General features: G+C 37.7%; 1 protein-coding gene across 1 annotated transcript in view; it reads left to right on the top strand.

The window, feature by feature from the left end:
• The window catches only part of DKK4 (dickkopf Wnt signaling pathway inhibitor 4), a 32,458-nt gene that overhangs the window by 1,275 nt on the left and 16,135 nt on the right, over window positions 1-15,048 (top strand). The gene's annotated exons all lie outside the window — the stretch shown is intronic.

The raw sequence follows: 15,048 nt of genomic DNA, 5'->3' as shown, positions 1-15,048 counted from the left end.
AATTGGAAGATCTAGATGAAACGTATATGGGTGTTCATAGCACTATTCTTGAAACTTTTCAATGAGTTTTCAGATGTTCAAAATTTAAAAATTGGGGAGAAAAATAATATAAAGTCTCTGATGTTCAGTCCACAACACCAGGCTGCTTACTTAAATCAATAGCCAAATACTATTTGCCTGCTGTGTGTAAAGCATCTCAAGTTAGCCAAAGAAAAATAAGATAAATACCCCCAAGAGACTCATAATAATCTAAGACTTGGATGAAAAACTACTGAATGAGGCAGAATATGATAAATGTCATAAGCAAGGCAGTATAGCATAATAGGCTGAATGGAATGAGTTTCAGAGTCAAAAGAAGCTGCCAGCTCTGTGGTATTAGGCAAGCTACTTAACCTTTCTACCTCAGTTTCATATCCCTAAACAGAACTAAGTAATATCTACCTCAGAGGATTGTAGTGAATATTAAAAGAAGTAATGCATCCAAAGCACATAACAATCTACCTGGCATATGGAAAGTATTCATTAGTTAATAACATGAAAATTATTATGAGTTTAAAAGCAATCGAAGCAGAAACGATATTTGTTCATGTATGTAGTTATTTCTCGGGACACTTGTTCATTAGAGTCACAACTTCAGCCTTTTTTTTTGGCTCAGCTCTGGCCTTGTCATATACAGGTACCTCTAAGGTCATAAACACTTTGGATGGGAATTTGACAACATTCCTTTCTTCCTCTTCTGTTATCCAAATATCTTTTTTCTGAAAGGACCTAATAACACCACTCCCAGATCATCCACAGAGACTTGTTCTCTCTCACGACATTTGAAGCAGGAAGATGATGAGCGAAACCGAGAAGGAAAAACAGTCATGAAGGAGGAAATCCTTCCTTTGTTTCGTGTCCCTCTGGCCCTGTCAATTTAGCTGGATCCAGATTAATGTTTTTGATAAACTGTCTGTTTTAGTTGCCCAGGCTGCTCAAAGCAAATATCATGAAATGGTTTGACTTTAACAATGGGAGTGTATTCGCTCGTGGTTAGAGTCCAGAAAAATGACCAAATCAAGGCATCCCTAAAGCAATGTTTTCTTCCTTGAAGACCAGCTGTTAGTGATCCTTGGCTCCTCTGCCACATGGCAAAGCACATGGTGGTGTGTGCTGCTCTCTCCCTTCTCTTTCAGGTTTTGTTGCTTTCAGCTTCATGCTTATGTGGCTTTTTTTTTCCCTGTGTGAATTTCATTCTCTTAGAAAGTATCCCAATAATAGGATTAAGATCAATCCCAAATGCACTAGAGTTAACTTGCTGGAAACCTACAGCCTCCAGATGGGTCCCTGGTCCAGATAAGTCCTGAAACCTAGCCCAGCCTCTCCAGAACATCAGATAGTTCCATCTCCCTACTCCATACTAGTGACAGACACTTCCAATATCAAAAATTTAGAATTTGCCATAGCCCAAACAACCCCAATGAGAGGTATGGAAAGATCAAAGGTGATGGTGGAATTATATATAAGAGATAGGATTTAACAATTGAATATGAATGCTGAATCATTAAAATGATATCTCTTATAGTCTCCAGTATTTTAGAGCAGCTAGAAGTAAAAACCTAAAATTGTGAAATTATAACCCATGTCAAAGTCTAAAATATGTTCTACAACTAATTGTGGTGCTGTGCTTGGAAATTTATAGCTTTTTCGTATATATGTTATTGTTCACAAAGAAAGAAGGAAAAGAAAGTAGATTATGATAATAAAGTATTTAAGCCCTCTAGCCTCCTATATTCTGGAGCAGCTAGGAGGAAAAATATGAGAGGATCATGTGGTAGCCCATGACAAACTCTGTAAACAGTTATTAAACAGTGCTGTGAAAACTATTGCTTTTTTATTTCTTTGCTTTATATATATGCTATGTTATACAATAAAAAAGGTTAAACAAAAAAATCAATCCCAGTTGAGGTGCACCACACCTCAAGTATATATATATAAAAAAGCTATAACTGAAGTAGCTTCATCAAAAGATCCTACTTATACTGGGTTTACACCCACAGGAATGACTTAACTTTAAAAACATGTTTTTCTGGGGGTTATGCAGCTCCAGTGACCACACTGTTCACATCAAGACCCTGGCCTTAGCCACCTCCAGAAACTACACCAGCAAGTGACTGCAAATTCTCATGCCCCCACCCACACTTGGATCTGAATTCTTGGGAAGCATAGAAAATACTCTCTCAGTCAAAATCATGATAACAGTATTCTTCCCTTATAAAATGTACAGAATTTTAGAGCGGAGAAGGAACTCCTTCACTTGAGAGATGTGTGCTAAGGCTTATTATCTATAGGGCTCCATGCTCACAGCTGAAACAAGAGGAAACACCCAAAATATCATTGCCCTGTGGGTGTGGAGACCCATTAGATGGGTGCCCCATCATGAGCAGGTTCCAATACAGATTACCCACTTAAGTCAAGATAACTTCTGATCTGCCTATGTTGCCTTTTTGGAAAAAAATGTCAGAAGATTTGTATAGTTTACTCTCAGAAATGAAAATAACATGAGAACAGAGGCCCCACTGTGAAGATCTGGTAACTCAACTACCATAAGAATATTATAAGATTATGAAATCTAGGGGGTATTGGTTTGTTAATACTGCCAGAATGCAATATACTAGAAATGGAACTGCTTTTTCTATCCATATGGTTTTTTCCGGCGGGGGCGGGGGGTGTTTTGTTTTGTATTTTTTGGCATGGGCAGGCACCAGGAATCAAACCTGGGTCTCCAGCATGGCAGGTGAGAACTTTGCCTGCTGAGCCACTGTGGCCCACCCTGAAACAGCTTATGAAAAGTGAATTTACTAAGTTGCACGTTTTCAGTTCTAAGGCCATAAAAATGTCCAAACTAGGGCATCCAGAGAAAGATATCTTGACTCAAGAAAGGCCAATGGGTCTGGAACACCTGTTTCAGCTGAGAAGGCACATGACTGGCACCTTGGCTTCTGGTTTCCAGCAGCTTCCCCAGCGGCATTTTATTCTGGCATCTCCAAATATCTGGGTCTCATGTGCATCTGCTCTCTCTGTCAGCACTGCAAGCATCTAAGCTTCCTTCGTAATGTCTCCCCTAAGGACTCCTGTAAACTATCAAGGCCCACCTTGAATGAGTGGAGTCACATCTCAATCTAATCAAATTTCACAACTACACAAATCAATAGGCCATGCCCTCGATCATGAGGCTTGCTTTTGTGAAGCTTATGTAGGTAGCTTAGAAGGTTAGACTACCTATAGGCATGCCTAACAGTTACTTCTGAAGGACCTCTATTGTTGCTCAGATGTGGCCTCAGTCTCTCTAAGCCCAACTCTGCAAGTGAGATCATTGCCCTCCCCCCTATGTGGGACATGACATCCAGGGGTGAAAGTCTTCCTGGCAACATAGGAGAGGACTCCCAGGGATGAATCCAGACCTGACACCGTGGGGTCAACAATTACATCCTGACCAAGTGGGGAAAAAAGAAGTGCAATTAATAAAGTATCAGTGGCAGAGAGAGTTCAAATAGAGTCAAGAGGCTACTCTGGAGGTTGCTCTTTCATAAGCTTCATATAGTTACTATCATAACCTGCCAACACCCAACCAGGACCACTCCAGCCACTCCTAAGGAACATCTAGGGCAATATATAAGATTCCACAAGGGTTCCAGGCACTAGAGTAACTTGCCAGAAACCTACAGCCTCCAGATGGGTCCCTGGTCCAGATAAGTCCTAAAACCTAGCCCAGCCTCTCCATAACATCAGATAGTTCCATCTCCCTACTCCATACTAGTGACAGACACTTCCAATATCAAAAATTTAGAATTGCCATAGCCCAAATAACCCCAATGAGAGGTATGGAAAGATCAAAGGTGATGGTGGAATTATATACAAAATATAGGATTTAACAATTGAATATGAATGCTGAATCATTAAAATGATATCTCTTTTAGAATTCCAGTATTTTAGAGCAGGTAGAAGTAAAAACCTAAAATTGTGAAATTATAATCCATGTCAAAGTCTAAAATATGTTCTACAACTAATTGTGGAGCTGTGCTTGGAAATTTATAGCTTTTTTGTATATATGTTATTGTTCACCTGCAAAAAAAAGGAAAAAAGAGTTGGTTGTGATAATAAAAAAGTACTTAAGCCCTCTAGCCTCCTATATCCTGGAGCAGGTAGAAGGAAAAATATGAGAGGATCATATGGTAGCCCATGACAAACCCTGGGATCTATCCTGTAACCACTTTGGGGGGAGTGCTTTGAAAACTATTGCTTTTTTATTTCTTTCTTTGTATATATGGTATAGTATACAACAAAAAAAAGTTTTTTTAAAAAAAGCTTTTACAGTAATAACTCTGAATGTTAACCAACTAAACTCGCCAATTAAAAGATACAGATTGGCAGAATGGACTTAAAAATATAATCTATCTATATGCTGTTTACAAGAGATGCATCTTAGACCCAAGGACACAAATGGTTTGAAAGTGAAAGAAAGAAAAATGATGTTCTATGCAAGCTGTAACCAAAAGCAGGAGTGGCTATACTAATATAGATAAAATAGACTTTAAATGAACTATAGATGTTTAAACAACAATAGTGGGAGATTTCAATACACCTCTCTCTACCATAGATAGAATAACCAGAGGCTCAACAAGGAAATGAGAACTTAAACAATGCAATAAGTGAATGAGACCTCGTAGACATATAAATCGTTGCACCCCAAAACACTAGGATAAAAAATTCTTCTCTAGTGCTCATGGAACATTTTGTAGATAGATCATCTGCTATGACACAAAACAGGTCTTTATAAATTTAAAAAGATTGAAATTATCCAGAGCACTTTTTTCAGGTCACAATGGAATGAAGCTGGAAATTAATAATCACCAAAGAACCAGAACTATCACAAATATATGGAGATTAAACAATACACTTAAATAATTAGTGGGTCAAAGAAGAAATTGCTAGAGAAATTGGTAAGTATCTGGAGATGAATGAAAATGAGAATACAACATATCAGAACTTATGGGATGTGGCAAAGGCAGTGCTGAGAGGGAAATTTATTGCCCTAAATGCCTGTATTAAAAAACAAGAACCAGCAAAGATCGAGGACTTAACTGCTTACCTGGAAAAATTAGAGAAAGAACGGCAAGCTAACCCCAAAGCAAATAAGAGAAATAACAAAGATCAAAGCAGAAATAAATTAACTAGAGAAAATAAGGTAGAATCAACAAAACCAAAAGTTGGTTCTTTGAGAAAATTGATACAATAAATGGATCCCTAACTAAGATGACAAAGAAAAAAAGAGGGAGGATGCAAATAAACAAAATGAGAAAGGAGAGGGCAGTCATTACTATGGATCCTGAAGAAATTTTTAAAATCATGAACGAATACTGTATGCCAACAAATTAGACTGCTTAGATGAAATGGACTAATTCCTAGAAACACACAAACTACTTACAACGACTCGAGAAGAAATAGAAGATCCCAACCAATTACAAGTAAAGAGATTTAATCAGTCATCAAAAAACTTCCTACAAAGAAAAGCCCAGGACCAAAGGGCTTCATGGAGGAATTTTATCAAACATTCCAAAAAGAACTAAACATTCAGTCATGCTCAAACTCTTCCAAAAAATTGAAGAGGAGGGAACACTACCTAACTAATGAAGCTAACATCACTCTAATACCAAAACTGGATGAAGAAGCTACAAGAAAGGAAAACTACAGACCAATCTCCCTAATGAACATAGATGCAAAAGTTCTCAATAGAATATTAGCAAATCAAATTCAATGACATATTCAAAGAATTATGCATCACAACCAATAGGGTTTATACCAGGAATGCAAGGGTGGCTCAACATAAGAAAATCAATCAACATAATACAGTACATTAACAAATTGAAAGGGGAAAATCACATGATCATATTGATTTAAAGCATTCAACAAAATTCAGCATCCTTTTCTGATAAAAACATTTCAAAAGATAGGAATCAAAAGATACTTCCTCAATATCATAAAGGGTATGTATGAAAAACCCACAGCCAGCATCATACTTAACTGTGAGAGAATGAAAGCATCCCCTCTGAGATTGGGAATAAGACAAGATGGCCACTGTCACCATTATTATTCTGGTTCTTTGAGAAAGTCAAGAGAAGTCCTAGCTAAAGCGATCAGGCAGGAGAAAGAAACAAAAGGCATCCAAATAGGAAAGGAAGAAATAAAACTTTCATTATTTGCAGACAACATGATCCTATACTTAGATAACCCTGAGAAATCTATGACAAATCTATTTTAGCTAATAAACAAATTCAACAAAGTGGCGGGGTACAAAATTAATGTACAAAAATTAGTAATGTTTCTATACACAGATTATGATATAATTGAGGAGACAGGTAAGGAAAAAATTCCATTCAAAATAGCAACCAAATGAATCAAGTATCTAGGAATAAGCTTAACCATGGATGTCAAGGACTTGTATACAGAAAACTATAAAAATTGCTGAAAGAAACCAAAGAAGATCTAAATAGATGGAAAGACATTCCATGGTCATGGATAGGATGGTTGAATATCGTCAAGATGTCAATTCTACCAAAATTGATACAGATTCAATGTAATACCAATCAAATTCCAACAAACTGAAGATTTGGAAAAGCTAATTATCAAATTTATTTGGAAGGGAATGAGACCTTGAATAGCTAAAGATATCCTAAAAAAGAAGAGCAAAATGAGAGGACTAACACTTCCTGACTTTAAAGCTTGCTATAGAACCACAGTGGTCACAACAGCTTGGTACTGGCACAAAGATATAAATATTGATCAGTGAAATTGAATTGAGAGTACAGAGACAGCCCACCAAATTTATGGCCAGCTAATCTTTGATAAGGACCCAAACCCACTGACCTGGGACAGAATAGTCTTTTCAATAAATGGGGATGGGAGAACTGGATATCAATAGCCAAAAGAATGAACAAGGACCCCTACCTTACACCCTATACAAAAATTAATTCAAAATGCATCAAAGACCTAAATATAAGAGCTAGTACCACAAAATTTCTAGAAGAAAATATAGGGATACGTATTCAAGACCCAGTAACAGGCGGTAGCTTCTAAAACTTTACACCCAAAGCACAAGCAATGAAAGAAAAAAATAAGTGGGAACTCCTTATAATCAAAAGCTTCTGTGCCACAAAGGACCTTGTCAAAAAGGTAAAGAGGCAGAGAACTCAATGGAAGGAAATATTTGGAAGCCACATACCAGATAAAGGTTTGAGATACTATGTATATAAAGAAATCATATAACTTAACAACAAAAGAATGAACAACCCAATTATAAAATAAGCAAAGTGCATGAATAAATATTTTTCCAAAGAGAAATACAAATGACTAAAAAGCACATGAAGAGATGTTCATCTTCATTAGCTATAAGAGAAATGCAAATCAAGACTACAATGAGTTATCACCTCACACCTATAAGAATGGCTGCTATTAAACAAACAGACAACTACAAAGTTGGAAAGGAAGTGGAGAAATTGGAACACTTATTCACTGCTAGTGGGAATGTATAATGGTACAACCGCTATGGAAGACAGTTTGGCGGTTCCCCAGAAAACTAAATATCTAGTTGCCCTACAACGTGGCAATACGAATACTCAGTATATACCCAGAAGAGCTAAAAGTAGTGACATGAACAGACATTTGCACACTGATATTCATAGAGGCACTGTTCACAATTGCCAAAAGATGGATACAATCCAAGTGCTCATCAATGGACTAGTGGATAAACAAAATATGGAATATACATATGATGGGATATTAGGCAGCAGGAAGATGAAATGAGGTCCCAAAGCATGTGATAACATGGATGAACCTTGAGGACATAATGCTGAGTGAAATAGGTTAGCACAGTATGATTTCGCTATTATGACTCTGATAAAGTTAATCTCCAAGTTTACACTGTAGGATATAGGCTACCTAGGGGTTCACAGAAGCTAGAGATGGAGGAAATTTTACCCAATGAAATTGAACTTAAATGTAAAGGAACAGATAGAAGTGATGGTAGCTAATTAGTAGTGTTATAAGTAACATTGCCATATTGAAGGTGAATATGATTGAAAAGGTATGTATAGTGCTATGTATCCTACTGATCAACTCTATAATTACAAATAAGTTCTTGCATGAACTCCTTCAAAGGTTTGTTCTTGTACAAAGAGTAAATAAATTGAGGAGTAAAGAAGGAAAACTAATATTGCATGGCTTATTAGTATAATATGGCTTATAGTTAACAGGAAGACAGCAACAGCACTGCAGCAATACCAGGGGTAAACAGTTGACAGGGGGGAGGGACTAGAGATTGGGCAGGGTTTGATTTGATATCTGGTGAAGCTGTGTTTATAGGTTCTTTGTCTCTTTGGTCCAATGAAATTTGTCTAAAATTGAGAGTGCTGCTGATTGTACAACTAAATGAGGACACTGTAAGACATGGTTTGTTTATTTTGGACATTATCCATGATGCTCAATGGATGGAGGGGGCCAAAGGATTCAATGACTGAGAAGCTGAAAGGGGAACTTTGATATATATATATATGAATGATGGAATACTATGTGGCTACAAAACAAATGATCCTGTGAGGCACACAAAGAAGTGAATGAACTTTGGGGACCATGTGTCATGAAAAATAAGCCAGAAACGAAAGAACAAATATGATATGGTCTCTTTCAAAAAATACTTAAAAGAAAATTGCAGCCTAGATTGTAGGCTCTTATAGTAGCCATACTTAGTCTGAAGTTGCATTTCTAGATTCTGAGACACTAGCTAAATGTGTATAAACTGGAATTTTCCTAGAACTTTGAGTATCTCTGTGACACCTAAGACTGGAGTTCTGCAGCTCTGAAAGTCAGTGTTGCTAAATATGGTAACAATTAAAGTAAACAAAAAAGAGATCAGGCTTCAATTAGAGATAAAGACACTCTGACTGGGACTAAGGTAAATCAGAATACAGGGCAAAAGGTAATATAGTATGTACTCTAGAGCTTCACCTACTATATGAGATCAAAGAGAGGTTTATTGTGTCTAGAACCTAAATTTTCTATAACACACAATCTAAGTCAACCTGTTTGGATAGCTCATTTAAATAACCCAAACACATAAAGCCCAAAACAGGAATGAGGGCTTGTAATTCTGTATAGATTAATATAATAACTGGATACATCCCAGACTGTGGTGGGCTGATAATTAAAAAGTGTTGGTACATTCCCTTGAGAATGCTGGTACATTTCCTGGAGAAAAATGTAGAATGATTCAACTTTCCCATATGGAAAACCCCTGGTGCTTTCTCAAACATTAGAGACTCCCACGAAAATAGGCCACGCCCTTAATTTTAAGGATTGCCCTTATGAAACTTATTTCTTCAGTGGAGAAGCTAAGACTTAAACTATGCCTAAGAGTTGCTTCCAGGGAATCTCTTTAGTTGCTCAGATGTGGCCACTCTCTCTCTCTAAGCCTGGTGTTTTGGGGTGTAAAATCTATATGTCTATGAGGTCTCATTAAAGTTCTCATTTCCTTGTTGATCCTCTGGTTATTCTATTTATAGAGTAGAGGGGTGTATTGAAGTCTCAATAAACCATTATTTCAAACTCAAAAAAAAATTCCACTATTATTCTTGAAATATCTATTAATTCCCTTTAGTTTTGCCAGTGTTTGCCTCATGTACTTTGGAGCTCCTTGATTGGGATCATAAACATTTATGATTGTTATTTCTTCTTGATGAATGGTCCTTTTTATTGATATGTAGTGTCCTTCTTTGTATGATGACTTAACATTTAAACTCTATTTTATCTATATTAGTATAGCCACTCCTTCTTTTGGTTACAGCTTGCATAGAACATCTTTTTCCATCCTTTCACTTTCAATCCATTTGTGTCCTTGGGTCTGAGTTGCATCTCTTGTAAACAGCATATTTTTAAATCCATTCTGCCAATCTGTATCTTTTAGTTGGTGACTTTAGTCTGTTAACATTCAAAGTTACTACTGTAAAAGCTTTTCTTGAACCTCCCATCTTATCCTTTAGTTTGCAAGGAAACTCATTATGTTCCCCACTACATGAGACGTGATATTCAGGAAGAAGTCTCCCTGACAACATGGGACATGGCTCCCAGGGATGAGCCTGGCCCTGGCACCATGGGATTGATAATGCCTTCCTGCCAAAAGGAAGAGGGAAAGAAAGGTATTGAAAAAAGATATCAGTAGCTAAAAGAATTTAAATAGAATCCATAGGCTATTCTGGAGGCTACTCTTATCCAAGCTTCAGCTAGATATTGCTAATTGTCACAGTTTGTCAAACTCCATCCAGCATCATACCTATTAACCCTAAAGAATACCTGGGGGGCAGGTCACGGTGCTCAGCAGGTAAGAGTGCTTGCCTGCCATGCCCGAGGACCCGGGTTCGATTCCCGGTGCCTGCCCATGTATTTAAAAAAAAAAAAAGAAAGAAAAGAATACTTGGGGCTCTAAGACTCTATAAAGGTTTCATGCACTAAGTTTACTTTCTGAAACTCATTAATTCCAGAGGGTTCCTATGTTAGACAAGCCCCCAAACCCAGAGGGGCCAGTCTTTCCAAGAATATCAACTAATTCCACCCCCTACCCTATATTATCGTCACCCCTTTTCAACATGAAAAAGTTGGAAAGGGTATCAGTCAAAGATCCTTATAGAGTGGGAGAAGAATCAAAGGAGAAGGAAGAGTTATAACAAAGAAAATAGGATTTAACAAATGAATATGACTGCTGAATCATTATATTGCTATTTCTTTTAGCCTCCATTATTTGGTAGCAGTTAAAAGGAAAAACCTGAAACTGTGGAATGATAACCCATACCAAACTATGATATTTGTCTGGTAGCTGCTTGTTGGAGTGTACTATGAAAATTATTGCTTTTTCTCTTTATATATACATATATATATGTATATATGCTATATTTCACAATATAAAACATTTCAAAAATATAGGCTATGAACAGGATTATATTTCTGAATTAATGTTAATTTTTTCAGGTATAAAGGTATTTAAGTTATAGGAGAATGACATTGTTTTTTAGGAAAACATGTTGAAGAAGTTAGACATGAACTGTCAAGATTGATATTTGATACTTTCACATGATTAATAAACAAAAAATAAAAGTGAAAAAACAATAGGAAATTCTCCTTATGGTGCCTTAACTGGACCCAAATCCATTCCTCTCACTGACTCGGTGTGGACCCTGGTCCCAGTTTTGGAGGGAGCAGAATTACCTTGGTGCCCATCCTGGGAGCATGTGTATCTGTGCTAATCTCTCTGGTGACAGTCTGAAGTACTGGATCAGGACACCTGTCAGGCTCACTGTGCCAGAACTTGCCCTGCATGTAAAAGGCAGCTCACAAAGCTCTCCCATAGAATGCTTTAGGAGAACAGTCAAACTGCAGCTGCCCCGGGCAAAGTCTTGCTGGCTGTGACTTATACAGTGCAATGCCCAGGGCCATGCATGCAGAAATGCTATTTTCTAGGAAAAAGGAGATATTCAGATCCACATACATTCCTAGAAACACATATATGCCCAAGATAAAATGCATATGCATAAAGGACCTGGCAAGACCCTATGCTCACGCTATTCTCTAAACTTACCATTTAAACTTATTGTTAAGACAGCTAAGCTTGACACAGACCATTCTGCAAAGAGAAAGGAGGTTCTTTCTCTTCTTCCCCCACTCCCTCCCTCCCCCTCTCTCTTTTTCTTTCTTGTTCACTCCTGGGCATTCAAGGAAATCTCTATCATACCACTAGCTATACACAAGGTTAAGGAACAGACGACTCAGTGTCTAAATTTCACATTAAAATATCAAAATGTCCAGGTTGCAACAAAAGAATGCTAAACATACAAAGAAACAGGGGAACTATGGCTCATGCAAAGGAGCAAGATAAAGAGCTTGAAAACCATCAATGAGGAAGACCAGACCATGGACATACCAGACAATTTTTTTTTCCTGTATATAATCAAAGAGCTAAAGGAAAACACGGACAAAGTAAAGGGAAATCAGAAAAATAATAGAAGAACACAAAGAGTATCATTAAAGAGAAACAGAATCAAACAGAGCTGAAGATCGCAATTACAGGAATTTTTAAAAATCCAGTGGATTGGAGCTGGAAGAAGAATCAGAATCAGTGAACTTGAAAATAAGACAGTTGAAATTATTCAATCCGAGGGGCAGAGAGAAGAGTGGACAGAGGCAGAGGAACCTGTGGGGCACCATGAAGCATGCCAATATATGCAGTGTGGGAATCACAGAAGGAGAAAGGAGCAGAAAGAACATTTGAAGAAATAACAGCTGAAAACTTCTCAAATTTAATTTTTTCAAAAATGAGGGAGAAATTAAGACATTCCCAGATAAACAGTGGCTAAGGGAGTTTGTCACCATTAGACCAGCCCTATAGAAACTTCTAAAGGAAGTTCCTTAGGTTGAAAGAAAGGACACTAGACAGTAGATCAAATTGCATGAAGAAACAAAGATCTTCAGAAAGGTATTAACATGGGTAAATATAAATGCCAGTATTATGCCAGTGTTTTTGTTTTATAACCCCATTTTTTCTTCCTACAGGATCTAAAATGCACATGCATAAATAGTAGCAATAAATCAATGGTTTTGGACTTTAAATATATAAATATCTCATTTGCAACAACAGCAACAAAAACAGGAGGACAGGGGCAAAGGAGTATAGTTTATGTGTATGCTATTGAAGTAAGGCTGGAATCAAACCAAACCAGACCGTTATAGATTTAGGATACTAAATTTAAGCCCCATGGTAACCACAAATAAAATATTGGAAAAAAATATGCACAGAAAGAAATGAGAAGGAATTTTTCTAAAAGATTCACTTGAAAAACAAAGAACTTGAATAAACATTTCTCCAAAGAAGATATACAAATGACCTATAAGCACATGAAAAGATGCTCAGTATCTATTTTAGTTTCCCAGCTGCTAAAACAAATACCATACAATGGGTTGGCTTAATAACTAGAATTTATCGACTCATGTTTTTCAAAGGCTAGAAGGCTTGCTTTCTCCCTGGGTCAATATATTCTGGCTGGCAGGCAATCTTGTGGGTTCCTTGGCTTTTCTGTCACATGCCAATGCACAGGACAGCATCTTTTCCTTTCTCTTCTGGGTCCCATTGACTTCCAGCTTCTGGCTATACTACCTGTGGCTTCTCTTTCCATGTCTGCTTCCTTTGCTTACAAAGACTTCCACCATATTAGATTAAGGCCCACCCTCATTCAGCTGGGCACACCTTAACTAACAACATCTTCAGATGTCCTGTTTACAGTGGGGTTCACGCTCACAATTAGGTGTTGGGACTTGAATATGATTCAATACTCAACAATACCATTAGCCATTAGGAAAATGTAAGCCAAAACTACAATGAGATACCATTGCACACCCACTAGAGTGGCTACTGTAAAAAAAATAATAATAAAAATAACAAATGCTGCCAGGATGCAGAGAAATGAAATTCTTAGTACGTTATTGGTGGGAATGTAAAATGGTGCAGTTGCTGTGTAAAACAGCTTGACATTTCCTCAAAAAGTGAAACATAGAGCTACCATGTGAATTGGCAATAGAAAGCAGGGACTAGGACAGGTTTTTGTACACCAATGTTCATAGCAGTATTATGCACAGTAGCCAAAAGGAAGAAGCAACTGAAATGTCCATCAGCAGATAAATGGATAACATAACGTGATTTACACATACAGTGAAATATTATTCAACCCTAGAAAGTAATGTAGTTCTGATGCATGCTACTGCATGGCTGATCCTTGAAGTTACGGTGCATGAGATGACAGACAGAAGAAACAGATAATGTATGATTCTACTTATATGAAATAGCTAGATGCAAATTCATAGAAACGGAAAGTAGAGTACAGGTTACCAGGGATGGGGGAGGGGATGGGGTGGGATGGGGAGTTAATGTATATTGGGTGCAGGGTTTCTGTTTGGGGTAATGGGAAATTTCTGATAATGGGTGTTAGTAAGGGTAGCATGACACTGTGAATGTCATTACTCCCAGTGAATCGAATGCTTGGGAGTGGTAGAGATGGGAAAGTTCATGCTCTGTGTGTGTTGCCACAATTTAAAAAAGAGATTAAAGAGACAATAATAACAAAAGCAATACATGATCCCTGACTGGATCTAATAATGGGGAGAAAATGCCCAGGAGGACATTACTGGGACATAGGGGAAAAATCAGAATATAGTCTGTAAGCTTTATATCAATTTCTTGACTTGATAGCTGCACTTAAGGTGGCTGCAGAAGTGAATAGTCTTCTTCTTAGGAAATGTACATGGAAGTCTTATGTGTTCACAGACTACTCATATGTTTACAGCCTACTGTCAAATGTTTATAAAATAGAGAGCTAGACAGATGCATGGTGTGCCCCAGAAAAGCCAGGTTTTATTAATCCTGATTCAATATTGTGAGTGGAAACATTTGATTAGATGGATATATGACTGTACCCTTTCCAGGTGGGTCTTGATTAGTTTACTGGAATCCTTTAAAAGAGGAAACATTTTGGAGAGAGTTAGAGTTGACAGGGAGACAGCTGACAGAGAGAGAAATGACAGAGCCTACAGAAACTTCAGAGCAGAGCTGACACAGATGCTGACATTTGGAGAACAGAGCCAGAAATATTTGGAGATGCTTGGAGCCCAGCAGGCATCACCATGAGATGTTAATCAAGCCAGAACCTGGAGAGAACCAAGGGAAGCCAAGAGATGAAAGCCAGCCCCAGAGAAGCAAGGTGAGGAACCCCCACAGGAACAGAAGCTGAAAATAATGGGGTGTGGGAGCAAGGGACCAGCAGGTGCCAGCTGCATGACTTCCCAGCTGGCAGAGGTGTTCCTGGCCCATCAGCCTCCCTTGAATTAAGGTATGTTCACCTGGATGCCTTAGTTTGGACACTTTTATAGGCTTAGAACTATCAACTTGTAACTTATTAATTTCCTTTACAAAAACCA

The sequence above is a fragment of the Tamandua tetradactyla genome, chromosome 3, assembly GCF_023851605.1.
Source record: "Tamandua tetradactyla isolate mTamTet1 chromosome 3, mTamTet1.pri, whole genome shotgun sequence".
Classification (NCBI taxonomy): Eukaryota; Metazoa; Chordata; class Mammalia; order Pilosa; family Myrmecophagidae; genus Tamandua; species Tamandua tetradactyla.
This window is presented reverse-complemented; position numbering and strand designations above follow the sequence as displayed.